Here is a 15441-nt window from a genome sequence, read left to right on the forward strand (position 1 = left end):
AGAACATAGATGCAAAGATCCTCAAAAAAATATTAGCAAATCCTATCCAATAATGTGTAAAAAGAATTTTACACCACAACCAAGTGGAATTTATCCCAAGGATACAAGACTTTCAACTTTTGAAAAATCAGTTAATGTATCCAATCATATCAACAGACTAATGACAAAGAATCACACAATCATATCAATAGATGCAGAAAAAGCATTTAAATAAAATCCAACACCTATGCATGATAAAGACTTTCAGATCAACTATACTTGAATAAAATTAAAATATTAAAAAAGGCTTTCAATAAATTAGGAATAGGGATAAACTTCTTCAAACTGATAAAGAGTATCTACAAAAAATCTACAGCTAACACCATACTTAATGGTGAGAATCTTGAAGATTTCTCATTAAGATCTGGTACAAAGCAAGCTTGTCCCCTAAATCATATTGGAAGCCCTTGCTAATGCAATCAGACAAGACAAAAAAGCAAAGGAAGAAAGGAAACAACAATGATATATCACTACATACCTATTAGAATGGCCAAAATCCAAACACTGACACCAGCAAATACTGACAAGGTAGGAATTAGCATGAACTCTCATTCACTGCTGGTGAAAATGCAAACTAGTACAGCCACTGTAGAAGATAGTGTGGGGTTTCTAAGAAAACTAAACATCTACCTTAGGATCCAGCAAATTGTGCTGCTTGTATGTACCTAAAGGGGTTGAAAATGTATGTCCAAACAAAAAAACCTACACATGGATATTTATAGTAGCTTTATTCATAATTGGCAAAAATGTGGAAGCAACCAAGATGCCCTTCAGTAGGTGAATGGATAAATAAAAACTGGTATATCCATTCAATGAAATGGGTTTAACATTAGAAAGAAGTGAGCTTATCAAACCATGAATAGACCTGGAGGGATCTTGTTACTAAGTGGAAGAAGCCAACCTTAAAAGGCTACATACAATACTATTCCAACTATATGATATTTTCGAAAAGCAAAACTATGGAGGCAGTAAAAAGATCAGAGGTTTCCATAATTGGGCAGGGGTGGTGGGGGATGAAGGGCAAATAGGCAGAGCACGTAGGACTTTTATGGCAAACTCTGTATGATATAGTGATAGACATGTCATATACTTGTCGACACCTACAGAAGGTACAACATCAAAACTGAACACTATGGTAAACTATGGACTTTGGGCAATTATGATGTGTCATTGTATGTTTATCAATTGTAACAAATGCATTACTCTGGCAGTGCGGGGACGTGTGGAGTGTTGAAGATGGGAGAGGCTATGCATGTGAGGGGATAGGTGTATTTGGGAAATCTCTGTACCTTCTTCTCAATTTTATTGTGAACCAAAAATTTCTCTGTAAAAAAAAAAGTCATTTAAAAAAAACCCAAACTTCCTGGACCTACATTCTCTGCTAGCTACTGTCCTGTTTGTTTTCTTTCACAGTACAACTGTTTTGTAACTTGTATTATGAAAACTTTTAAATATATATATAAAAGTAGAACTATAAAATGAACCTGTATGTACTCTCCATACATATTTAAAAATTTTTAACTTTTGGTCATATTTTCTTCATTATTTTTTGCTTTAACACTTTAAAGCAAACATCAGACCTTATGACATTTCACTTATAAATATTTTAGTGCATCTAAGTGCATTTTCTTACATAACCATGATTACATCATCATACCTAATACAATGAACAAAAATTCCTTACTGTCAACTAATATCCAGTTTAGATTCGTATTTCCTCAATTATTCCCCAAATATCTTATGTTGGTGTAGTTGAAAAACAATCCAAACAAGGTTCCTACATTGCCTTGGATTTTTATTGTTTAAATAGAATTCAGTCTTAAATAAGTTCAATCTAGAACATATATTGTTTTTCTATGCCATAGTTGGTTGTCCTGTAAAATGCCCCATGCGTGCATGCATGCTAAATCTCTTCAGATGGGTCTGACTCTTTGTGACCCTATGGACTATTGCATGCCAGGCCTCCCTGTCCATGGGATTCTCCAGCCCCACGCAGTGTAATTCCTAAGAGAACTCCCCTTCCTCATCTCTCTTTTTCCCTTGAACTCTCCCAGTTGGGTTTCCTGCTCCCACATCCTGTGACGATAACTCCATGATGTACATGTTACCACCGCAAACCGGGATGTCTCTTTCCTCACTTTTCTTGGTGTCTCAGCATAATTTGACAGCTGACCTTCCCTGCTTCTTGAAACCCTCTCTTCTCTTGGCTTCTGGGATCCATATTCTCCTATATTTCCTTCCCCTTCAGGCATAGCTCTTCTTCAGTCTCTCTCTCTCTCTTTTTTTGCTATGACTGACCTCTACATATTGGAGTGGTCACTATTTAGAGCTTCAGCTTGGGTCTCTTCTTTTCTACTGCCCTGTGTGCTTACCTAATCTCTTGTTATTGTTCAGTTTCTCAGTCATGTCTGGCTCTTTGTAACCCCATGAACTGTAGCATGCCAGGCTTCCCTGTTCTCACCACCTCCTGGAGCTTGCTCAAACTCATGTCCATTGAGTCAGTGATACCACCCAACTATCTCATCCTCTGTTACCCCCTTCTCCTCCTGCCTTCAATCCTTCCCAGCATCAGGGTCTTTTTCAATGAGTCAGCTCTTTGTATCAGGTGGCCAACGTATTGGAGCTTTAATTTCAGCATCAGTCCTTCCAATGAATATTCAGGACTGATTTCCTTTAGGATGGACTGGCTGGATCTCCTTGCAGTCCAAGGGACTCTTACAAGTCCTCTCCAACACCATAGTTCAAAAGCATCAATTCTTCAGTGCTCAGCCTTCTTTATGCTCCAACTTTCACATCCATACATGACTAGTGGAAAAATCATAGACTAGACGGAACTTTATCAGAAAAGTGATGTCTCTGCCTTTTGATACACTGTCTAGGTTTGTCATAACTTTTCCTCCAAGGTGCAAGTTTTAAATATCATGCATACTCAGGGAGATAGTGAAGGACAGGGGAGCCTGGTATGCTGCAGTCCCTTGGATCGCAAAGAGTAGGACACGGCTCAGTGACTGAACAACAATGAAAATGCATAGTTAGCTCTCAAATCTATGTCTTCAGGCCTAATTTCTTCAAAATTAGTAAGTTAAAATTTTACCCTCTTTCCTGAACTTACATTTAAATGTTTAACAAGTATCTCACAATTTAACTTCTCAAAAACAGAATACATCTTTCCAACATTCTCTGCTCTTGAATCCTCCTTTTGCCCAGTTCTTTCAAATTACAGTACATACTACCATAAACTATCCAATTTCTTAAAACTCAATTTTAGGAATCATTGTTGGTTTCTCTTTTTTCCTTAACTCTCACTTTCAATCCTTTAATAAGATTTATTGATTTCAAAACATACCCCAATCCTGCCCTCCTTTTTCTCTTTCCACAGATACCCCAGCACTGGCACCTCCCTTCTTCTCTAGATTTATTTCTGCATTCCCAATTGGCTTTCCTGCTTCTGTTTCTTCCTCCAATCACTCCCTCTTGCCAACAACAGCTGGAGTAAAAATCTTAAGGATGTAAATGAGAAAATGTTATCTTCTTGCTTATCCTCTCACTCCCCCCATAATGGCTCTTCTATCCAATCCATAATAAATCCAGGTTCATTACTCTGACCTACCTTTGTATCCTGGTATCCTATCTTTCTCATCCCCAGCCAAATTAAGCAGGAATCAGAATATTGGAGAACAGGAAAATCAACTGCACTGGCAAGGGTGGTGAGAAAACTTCACAAGGTCATCATGATGCTTCAGCTAAGCCCCTTCTGATACACACTCTTTAAATTGACAGATGTGTGTATTCATGCAGGGGTATAGATCGTCAACTGCAGGTTACCCCAGCAACATCAGGCTTGCTCTTTATCCTTTCTGAAAGCCATTGTTTCAAAGAACAAAAAAGACAATGCTCTTGTTCTCTCTTGGCTCCCAGTTCTCTCTCTCTCTCTCTCTTTTTTTTTTTTACTTAACTCTTGAGTCTGTAATTATGTAATTATGTCATCATTTTGTGTGTTTCTATGTGCATCTCCTTTCTTCTCCGTTGGTCTCTAAGCTCTGGGAGGAGAGGGTTCATAACCATTCTGAACACCATATGCTTGCAGTGTGTAACTCTGTGACTGATACATAAATATTTTTGAATGGAAAAATGCACGAATATTGTCCTGTGTGACTCAATTGATTTCTTTGCTCTTATTGAGAATCCTGTGCCCATTTGTTCTTTAAGAACAAGTACAAATCTGAAGTAGATGAAGGGATGGTATGTGTATGCCACATGAGGATCAGTGGAGATCATTTTGGGAGAAAATCTGAGAAAGACTACATCTGCTTCTCCTGAGAATATATGAAGATGTTCCACAAGTGGATACAAATGTCTATTCCAAATGGTCGTGCGTGGCCAAGAGCCAGGAGTTCTTTTGTCGTCACTATTTAAACAGACCTTGGGTTCATTGGAATCATCAGAATCTGTGGCTAATGACACTCTCTCATGGTTGGTTCATGCCAGGCTCACTGTAGTCCAAATTTTGTGTTCACCTTTCTTTTGCTTTCCTTTCTGTATCGGTCTATTAAATCCTTCAGTTCAGTTCAGTTCAGTCGCTCAGTCGTGTCTGACTCTTAGTGATCCCATGAATCGCAGCACGCCACGCCTCCCTGTCCATCCAAACTCCCGGAGTTTATTCAAACTCCTTTCCATCGAGTCAGTGATGCCATCCATCCATCTCATCCTCTGTCATTAGGCATGCATAAAAGCATGTATTTTATTTGATTGTTTTTTAAGTTTATAGAAAGTGTGTCAAACTGCAGTCTTCTGTATTGCCATTCTTTTCATGGCTGTATTATATTTCATAGGATGTTTATTCATCTGTTCTTCTGATAATGGACATTTGGATCATTAATATTATACAGCTATCCTTTTGAGCTTGTCCTTGGCCTCCAGAATTCAGTGAAGTCCATTTATTTTAGGTTTTTAGGTAGTGAGAAATGTGCTAGTTTCTATGGGGGGTGCCAAGAGGTGTAAGAAATATGACTGTCTTTTGGGGGTTCACACCCTGGAGATAAGAGTCTAAGAGAGCAGAATTTGCTAAATGCTGCAAAGGCAGCTCACAGTAGAGTCAGATCGGGGGGAGGGGGGGAATAAGAGAGATTTTACTTAAAGTTCTGGGCAGTCTGAATGATGGATCAAGGTGAATGTGTATGAACTTGATAGGTGGCAAAAGGGGACAGTAGAAGAGAGAGAGTATTTCATGAGAGGCAATAATGTAGAGTACAGAGGTAGCAAGAGATATACAGAGAATCTGCAAGACAGTGATATCCTAGGGGCAGGTGAGGGAGTGGAGTGGTTAAAGCCTGAGTCACAGGACAGACAGAGGGTGCAATTCAGGAAGGAGAAGTTTATAAAGGAGGAAGGGAGGTAGGATTTCATCCTTGAAAACTTTACAGGTTGGGAGGAAGAGTTGAGCTTTTATTCCATATACAGTTGAGAATGACTGGAGGGCACAGAATTGACCACTTTGGAGGCTCTCCAGATGCATCTGTGTGGTGCTTGAAGGGGTAGGTCTTGATGGGACTATATCCTCTTCAGGACCCCTTATAGTTATGCTAAGAAAAGTGTGTATAGTAGCTGGGAGATGCTGTGCTCATTTATTTTGCTTTTAGCTTTTTTATGCAACACTCTTCCTTGATACTTTCTATAGAATTTGCTGGTCTGCAAGGTGGCCAGTCTTTGCAGACAGAGACAATGATTTTTGAATGTTCTACATTAAGTCTAACACAGGGTTTTTTTCTCTTAAAATACTGCACATCTTAGCATGTCTTGTTTTTTTTTTTTAATTTATTCCTTTATTTTTGGCTGTGCTGGGCTGTCATTGCTGCATGGGGTTTTCTCTAGCTGAGGAGGGTAGGGGCTAATCTCGAGTTGCAGTGCTCGGGCTTCTCATTGTGGCTTCTCTTGTTGTGGGCCATAGGCTCTAGGGTGAGCAGGTGTCAGCAGTCATGGGCTCAGTAGGTGTGGCTCCTGGGCTCTAGAAAACAGGCTCATTAGTCACAGTACTTGGGCTTAGTTGTCCCACAACATGTGGTTTCTTCCCAGATCAGGGATCGAACCCATGTCTTCTGCATTGGCAGATGGATTCTTTACCACTGAGCCATCAGGAAAGCCCCTTTAGAATGTCTTTTATCAAGATATTTTCCCATTTCATTTAGCTTATGCTTTCCAATTTCTCTTATCTTTTTTTTTTTATGTTCTTTCTCAAGACTTTCTCAAGCATAATACAAAAGCTTTTAAATACACATATTTGGCATGTATAATATATATATATATTAGAAAATTTGTGAATTTTTGCCTAACTAAAAAAAAAAAAAAAACTTTTTCCTCCTAAAAACCATGATGCTGTTAGAGTGCTGCACTCAGTATGCCAGCAAATTTGGAAAACTCAACCGTGGCCCCAGGACTGGAAAAGGTCAGTTCTCATTCCAATCCCAAAGAAAGGCCAAGACAAAGAAAGTTCAAACTACTACATAATTGCACTCATCACACACATTAGCAAAGTAATGCTCAAAATTCTCCAAGCTAGGCTTCAACAGTACATGAACCGTGAACTTCCACATGTTCAAGCTGGATTTTGAAAAGGCAGAGGAACCAGAGATCAAATTGCCAAAATCCACCGGATCATTGAAAAAGCCAGAGAGTTCCAGAAAAACATCTACTTCTGCTTTACTGACTACGCCAAAGCCTTTGACTGTGTGGATCACAACAAACTGTGGAAAATTCTTCAAGAGATGGGAATATCAGACTACCTTACTTGCTTCCTGAAAAATCTGTATGCAGGTCAAGAAGCAATAGCTAGAATTGGACATGGAACAACAGACTGGTTCCAAATCAGGAAAGGAGTACATCAAGGCTGTATATTGTCACATAAATATGCTTATTTAACATATATGCAGAGTACATAATGAGAAACGCTGGCCTGGAAGAAGCACAAGCTGGAATCAAGATTGCCGGGAGAAATATAAATAACCTCAGATATGCAGATGACACCAACCTTGTGGCAGAAAGCAAAGAAGAACTAAAGAGCTTCTTGATGAATGTGAAAGAAGAGACTGAAAAGGCTGGCTTAAAGCTCAACATTCAGAAAACTAAGATCATGGCATCTGGTCCCATCACTTCATGGCAAATAGATGGGGAAACAATGGAAATAGTAAGAGGCTTTATTTTCTTGGGCTCCAAAATCACTGCAGATGGTGACTGAAGCTGTGAAATTAAAAGACACTTGCTCCTTGTAAAAAAAAAAAAAAAAGCTATGACCAACCTAGAGAGCATATTACAAAGCAGAGGCATTACTTTGCCAACAAAGGTCTGTCTAGTCAAAGCTATGGTTTTTCCAGTAGTCATATATGGATGTGAGAGTTAGACCATACAAAAAGCTAACCACTGAAGAATTGATGCTTTTGAACTGTGGTGTTGGAGAAGACTCTTGAGAGTCCCTTGGACTGCAAGGAGATCCAACCAGTCCATACTAAAGGAGATCAGTCTTGGGTGTTCATTGGAAGGACTGATGTTGAAGCTGAAACTCCAATACTTTGGCCACCTGATGGGAAGAACTGACTCATTGGAAAAGACTCTGATGCTGGGAAAGATTAAAGGCGGGAGGAGAAGGGAACGATAGAGGATGAGATTGTTGGCTGGCATCACTGACACAATGGTCATGAGTTTGAGCAGGCTCCGGGAGTTGGTGATGGACAGGGAAGCCTTGTGTGCTACAGTCCATGGGGTCGCAAAGAGTCAGACATGACTGAGCAACTGAACTGAAGGAGAAGGGTAGATTTGCTCTCTTGTTTATTTCAAAGATCTCTTTTCTGGAAGTTCAGTTCAGTTCAGTCAAATCAAACTCTCATTAAAGATACTTGACTGGAAAACTCATTCCCAGGACAGAGCCTGCAAAAGGGGAACCCTTGATCTCTAATTGTCTAGATTACAACTCTAAAGTGTTTATTTCTGTTTTGGACTATGAGCATGTTCCTTTAAGAAGTGGGTCAAAAAATGGGCCAAAGAACTAAACAGACATTTCTCCAAAGAAGAAATACAGATGGCTAACAAACACATGAAAAGATGCTCAACATCACTCATTATCGGAGAAATGCAAATCAAAACCACAATGAGGTACCACTACATGCCAGTCAGAATGGCTGCTATCCAAAAGTCTACAAGCAATAAATGCTGGAGAGGGTGTGGAGAAAAGGGAACCCTCTTACACTGTTGGTGGGAATGCAAACTAGTACAGCCACTATGGAGAACAGTGTGGAGATTCCTTAAAAAACTGGAAATAGAACTGCCATATGACCCAGCAATCCCACTTCTGGGCATACACACCGAGGAAACCAGAGCTGAAAGAGACATGTGTACCCCAGTGTTCATTGCAGCACTGTTTATAACAGCCAGGACATGGAAGCAACCTAGATGCCCATCAGCAGATGAATGGATAAGGAAGCTATGGTACATATACACAATGGAATACTACTCAGTCATTAAAAAGAATTCATTTGAATCAGTTCTAATGAGATGGATGAAACTGGAGCCCATTATACAGAGTGAAGTAAGCCAGAAAAATAAACACCAATACAGTATACTAACGCATATATATGGAATTTAAAAAGATGGTGACAATAACCCTATATGCAGGACAGAAAAAGAGACACAGATGTATAGAACAGACTTTTGGAGTCTGTGGGAGAAGGTGAGAGTGGGATGATCTGAGAGAATAGCATTGAAACATGTATATTATCAAGTGTGAAACATATCACCAGCCCAGGTTGGATGCATGAGACAAGTGCTCAGGGCTGGTGCACTGGGAAGACCCAGAGGGATGGGATGGGGAAGGAGGTGGGAGGGGGGATCAGGATGGGGAACACATGTAAATCCATGGCTGATTCATGTCAATGTATGGCAAAAACCACTACAATATTGTGAAGTAATTAGCCTCCAACTAATAAAAATAAGTGGAAAAAAAAAAAAAAAAAAGAAGTGGGTCAGGTGTAGGTAGAATACTCAAAGGCTCAAATAAGTGACTGAACCAGAAGAACCATGAAATCAGGTCATTAAGTCACTGTGACATCACAGCAGGCCAGAAGCAGCAATTTTGTAGATTAATACCTGGAGTTGAGCTGAGATGGGTTAAAAGCATTGATGTGATCTGATCTAAAGTAGGAAAATGAAGTCGTGTTCAGGACTCCAGGAAGAAGTAAAATCTCTAGACTCAAAACCATCCTAGGGGCAGGCATGGGTCTGACATGTTTCTCACAGGTGTTAGGTGGATGTTGGCTAGTTCCTTTGGTTTAATGGATGAAAGTATTTCGAGGGAGAAGGCTAGAAATTTTCTAGTGATGAGAAGCCATGTGTTTAAAAGTACAAGACTGAAAGATATCTATGTCTGGGTGTGCTGTGGATGGTGGGTGTCCCTGGGCATTTTGTATAAATGCTCCATGCCTCAGTCTCCTCTCCCCAAGGAAAGGAGAAACATGCTGACCTCGCAAGTCTTAGTGCTACGAAGTTTTATTTATTGTTCTCCCCCTTGTAAATATAAGCTCCACAAGGACAGGGACTTGGACTGTTTTTGTTTTTTTTTTTTTGACTTGGAGTGCTTTATGCAGTGTTGTATCACCACAGCCCAGAACAATTTAACATTGCCTATAGTTATGTTGAATGAATAAATAAGTGTATAAACAGGGTTATCACAACAAACTGTGGAAAATTCTTAAAGAGATGGGAATACCAGACCTCCTGACCTGCCTCCTGAGAAATCTGTATTCAGGCCAAGAAGCAACAGTTAGACCTGGACATGGAACAACAGACTGGTTCCAAATCGGGAAAGGAATATGTCAAGGCTGTGTTCTGTCACCCTGCTTATTTAACTTGTATGCAGAATACATCATGAGAAATGCTGGACTGGATGAAGCACAACCTGGAGTCAAGATTGCCAGGAGAAATATGAATAATCTCAGATACGCAGATGACACCCCCTTATGGCAGAAAGAGAAGAAGAACTAAAGAGCCACTTGATGAAAATGAGAAAGGAAAGTGAAAAAGTTGGCTTAAAACTCAACATTCAGAACACTAAGGTCATGGCATCTGGTCCCATCACTTCATGACAAATAGACAGGGAAACAATGGAAACAGTGACAGACTTTATTTTTTTGGACTCCAAAATCACTGCAGATGGTGACTGCAGCCATGAAATTAAAAGACGCTTGCTCCTTGAAAGAAAAGCTATGACAAACCTAGACAGCATATTAAAAAGCAGAGACACGACTTCTCCAAAAAAGGTCCATCTAGTCAAAGCTATGGTTTTTCCAATATTCATGTATGGATGTGAGAGTTGGACTATAAAGAAAACTGAGCACCAAAGAATTGATGCTTTTGAACTGTGGTGTTGGAGAACTCTTGAGAGTCCCTTGGACTGCAAGGAGTCCATGGACTGCAGTCCATGGACTGCAACCTGTCCATCCTAAAGGAGATCAATCCTGAGTATTCATTGGAAGGACTTATGCTGAAGCTGAAACTCCAATACTTTGGCCACCTGATGCGAAGAACTGACTCTTTTGAGAAGACCCTGATTCTGGGAAAGATTGAAGGCCTGGAGAGAAGGGAATGACAGAGGATGAGATGGTTGGTTGGCATCACCAACTCAATGGACATGAGTTTGAGTAGGCTCCGGGAGTTGGTGATGGACAGGGCAGCCTGGCGTTGCATGGGGTCGCAAAGATTCAGACCCTACTGAGTGACTGAACTGAACTGAACTGATCAACAGGATTGTTCTTTGGGCTCAATGAGCCTGCTTTTAAGTGTCTCCATACAAAGGTCCAAAAAATTTATTGGGCTAAACTTCTGCACCTACTTCTTTCTTTTCAACTGGGGAAGGGGCACAGATTGTGGCTAAATACTGGAGGAGGAGATCCATATTTGCACTTCTTAATGGTAACTATGAATTCTCTGCTCAGAAGTGAGGACAGGGACCCAATATTTTCTAGCATCATTTAGGGAGATACATATTTCTATTTCTCTTGAATCCCATTCACTCATAGCCTGGTCATCTTTTTCTTACATACTCTGCTTAGTCCTGCTCCTTACTTTTGCTCTGACTTGCATCCAACCAAGAATCATTTATCTTCTATCTGGCCTCCCAGGTCCTACCTAACCCTCTGGCAGGGCCCATTTCAGTCTCATCCCCTCTGTGAGGTCCTGCCTGCTACTTCCTACCCCTGGCAGCTTTCTCTGACTTAGTTTGTTCTCTTCGCATACATTGAGTGCAGACCATACACTTCCTGGATCCTTCAGGGCAGAGCAGCACAGGCCATGAGGACAGAGGTCTGATCTACTTGGACTGGAGATTCTTCTATTGACTTTTGTTGTTGTTCAGTCACTCAGGCATGTCCAGCTCTTTGTGACCCCATGAACTGCAGCATACCAGACTTCCCTGTCCTTTACTATCTCCCGGAGTTTGCTCAAACTCATATCCACTGAGTTGGTGAACACGTCCAACCATCTCATCCTCTGTCACCCCCTTCTCCTCCTGCCCTCAGTCTTTCCCAGCATCAGGATCTTTCCCAATGAGTCAGCTCTTTGCATCAGGTGGCCAAAGTATTGGAGCTTCAGCATCAGTCTTTCCAGTGAATGTTCAAGGTTGATTCCCTTTAGGATTGACTGGTCTTTTGACTAACACGTTTTGAATTCCTACCAAATGCCTAGCTCAGTGCAAAGTGCTGGAATAGACACAAACAATGTGTTAGGGACAGCTTTGAAAAGACCAAACACGATGAGAACTCTGCTGCTCTAGGTTTTGGCTTAAAAGTAGAGGGGGAACTTCAAGTCCTAGAGATTTAACCCTTATTATCTGGATCTGTATGCATCTTCCTTTTTCTATTGCAAAAGCTTTAGTAATACACTAGTCTGGACAGGTTGTGAGATTTCCCCACATACATGCTGAGGAGCTTCTGCCCACTGGTATGGTCAGAGGACATTGCAGTGTGATGGGAAATGGGGATTTTACTTGAATCTTGTGGACTTCATGAATTTTCTAATAGAATAATCATAGTTAGTTCTTTTCGAAGTGGTGTAAATTTTTCAAAGTAAGAGTTACATAGAACCTCAGTATAGAAATGGATAAAGAGTGAGCTGCCCCAGAGAGTGTATGTATGTTCTAGGAAAGGTTGGAGATATCAGAGTCCTGCCTTTTCAGTCTCCTTTTTCCTTCAGAATTTTGTTAATGTCCTTTCATAGAATTTAGAGGTCATGATCCATAGTGGAAAATGCAAGACTTAAAAAGTCTGCAAGGCCAGGTGGTGGGTTGTTATTATTTTTTTAGATTACTTCTACAATCCCTTCAGGGAAGAAGAAATTCACATTGAGTGAACTCTTTTCTTATGCCCATTTCTTTGTACACTTTATTTCATTATGTCTTCATGCTTACTCTAGGAAGTAGGTTTTGATATACCCATTTCACAGATGAAGAAAATGAACCAAGAGAGATTCAGGATTTTGCACACAATAATCTATGTTTTAATGGTTTGAGCCAAGATTCAAACCCAGTATCTCTATTTTAAAAAATATTATTTATTGATTTGACTGTGCCAGGTTGTAGTTGCAGCATTTGGGATCTAGTTCCCTGAATAGGGATCGAACCTGGACCCTCTACATTGAGAGTGTGGAGTCTTACCCACTGGAACAGAATACCAGTGAAGTCCCAAATCCAGGTCTTTCTGACTTCAGCATCAGAGCTTGTCATCACTTCCACTGTAGCACTCTACTTCTCGTGGAATACTCTCAAGAGCATGGAAGGCAGAGGACATTTTTAAGATCACAACCCTTCCTATTAGTCTCTTTTGTTCCTTGGTCTGTACCAAAAATGAAGGCCAATATTTTTGGTAAAGAACAAGTCCAGTGTCACACACACACGGTGAGTAGGACACTGGTTGGGGTGGGGGTGGGTGGGAGAGGAAAGAGGGAAAGAGAGAAAGAGAGGCTCTGGGACTTGCCTAAGGTTAAAAGATCAGCATCAAAGGATATTAGATTTCCTACTTCAAAAATTTGCTTATAAGACTGACTTCAGTGAGAGTCCCATGTTTCTGGGGGAAAAGTGGATATTTTGCCAGCCCCAGAACCTGATGGTTTATATGTGTCCCAGAGATAGAACCCATGGGAGGTCTGAGAGACGGAGAAGGAAATGGCAACCCACTCCAGTATTCATGCCTGGATAATCCCATGGACAGGAGAGCCTGGTGGGCTGTAGTCCATGGGGTTGCAGGGGAGGCAGGCATGTCTTAGCAACTAAACAACAGAGATGGAACCCATGGGAGGTCTGGAAAATAGCCTCCTATTAGAGCTCTCTCTACGTGCTCAGTCATGTTCGACTCTTTGCGACCCCATGGATTGTAGCCCATCAGGCTCCTCTGTCCAAGGAAATTTATAGGCAAGAATACTTGAGTGGGTAGCCATTTCTTCCTCCAGGGGATCTTCCCCACCCAGGGATCGAATCCGGGTCTCCTGCATTGGCAGGCAGATTCTTTCCCACTGAGCTCCTGGGGAAGCTCCACCTGTCAGAGCTGGTCATCTGCTGAAGACACACAGGGGGGCAAAGTTCTGCTCTGCCGACTGTCCTACCTGCCAAGTCCAGAAGCTGTTCTCTGGTGGGAGCCCTGAGGAGTGGCATCAGTTGGGGCCTCCAGTAATGCAATCACTTTTAATCAGCCTTTAATGAGGATATAAGCAGCCTCCGCTTACCTCTGTGGCAGAGAGGCAACTACACATAAACCTCAATTATTCAGACATTTAAAAATCAATTTCAAATAAAATGTCCAGGTGATGGAACTAAAGGGATTAGAAGGCTCAGGATGTGTGCACAGGCCCGGCACGGCTTGTCACTGCAATGGAGGTAGACAGCTCCTGTAACTCAATAAAGCTGGCCGGCTTTGTGCCCCGAGGGGCTTAGGGGAACTGGTCTTATCTCCCAGCTCCTCCCAGAAGCAGAGGAAGATTCCATTGACAAAGAAGAGAACACAAAATGACTTCTGCATGCTCAGACTATGGCAAATGTTCTCCTCATTTTATTTTATAGTTGTGAAGAGGAAATGTAGCCTTAGGCTACCGCTGAAGCCCTCTCCCTCCTAACCTGGCCTCCAACTGGCCTACCAGATCAGATATATTACTATTTCTGTAGACAATCTCGACCTTTTTTTCTTGCCAGTCATATCTCCTTATCATCCCCATCAACCTGCTGGTAACTTAGCTCAATAAACTTTAATCGAGCCTATACCATGTAGCAGGCACTGTGCTGAGAAACACGGGGACACAAAGGTGAGGACATTATAGTCTTTGCTTCACTTTACAGGGTAGAAGAAATGAGGCCAGCTCCCTACCTGATTGGGGTTTACAGTCCTCTAAAACCAAGCTGCTTGTATATTTAGACAGGGTAGGCTCTTTTATGTCTGAGTCTCAGTCCCTATGGACAGGAGAGAGCCCTGGGGATCAGTTGCTTAGCTATTCTTTTGATTTTGTATGCTCAAGATGTTTATTCCAATTACTTTCTTCTTTGCTATTTGCCTTAATTTCTTAATGTTGTAAGGTAACATACTTTTTTGGACTGTTGTGTGGATTAAACGAGCTACAATATTGTTGTTGTTGTTCAGTTGTTAAGTCATATCTGCCTCTTTGCTACCCCATGAACTGCAGCACACCAAGCTTTCCTGTCTTTCACTATCTCCTGGAGCTTGCTCAAACTCATGTCCACTGAGTTGGTGATGCCATTTAACCAACTCATCCTCTGTTGCCGCCGTCTCCTCCTGCCCTCAGTCTTTCCCGGCGTCAGGGTCTTTTCCAATGAGTCAGCTCTTTGTATCAGGTGGTCAAAGTATTGGAGCTTCAGCTTATTGTAGTGGGTGCAAATAGGGTTGGCTGTGAGGTACTACCATTCCTGTATTGAGAATTATCACCATTCATATTGTATTCAATGGTGTCCCTTGAAGTTGTCAAAGTATAATGTTACAAAAGTTAAAAACATGACTCCCACCAAAGAAAATGAATCCGAATCAAAAATCTATTCAGCTTATTAATTCATGAGGAGATCACTAGGATGGCAAATCTGGTTCAACTGAGAATCAGGAAGGGAATTTTATATAGTCACTCAGTCAAGGGGATACTGAAATGAGTTTGTTAATAAATTATAAAACTGGTTAATGACTTACAGAGCAATAAAACTATAGCCTTCTGGTTTTCTATCTTGCAGAAATTGACCAGTCAGTGCACATATAACTTCAGAGCATCTAGGTTCTAATCAAATACTAGTAAACAGCAAATTCAAACACAGGCAAATTCTCCCAGGTCACAGGTGTAGCAAAGATTTTAAAGGTCTAGATAGCAAGTGTTTTTGGC

General features: G+C 41.1%; 2 long non-coding RNA genes across 2 annotated transcripts in view; one reads left to right on the forward strand and one right to left on the reverse strand.

Annotated features, from left to right (window-relative positions):
- Positions 1-15441, forward strand: part of LOC122709415 — a 92774-nt gene that overhangs the window by 76910 nt on the left and 423 nt on the right. The gene's annotated exons all lie outside the window — the stretch shown is intronic.
- The window catches only part of LOC122709414, a 129104-nt gene that overhangs the window by 17193 nt on the left and 96470 nt on the right, over positions 1-15441 (reverse strand). The gene's annotated exons all lie outside the window — the stretch shown is intronic.

This window comes from Cervus elaphus, chromosome 15 (assembly GCF_910594005.1).
Source record: "Cervus elaphus chromosome 15, mCerEla1.1, whole genome shotgun sequence".
In the NCBI taxonomy this organism is placed as follows: domain Eukaryota; kingdom Metazoa; phylum Chordata; class Mammalia; order Artiodactyla; family Cervidae; genus Cervus; species Cervus elaphus.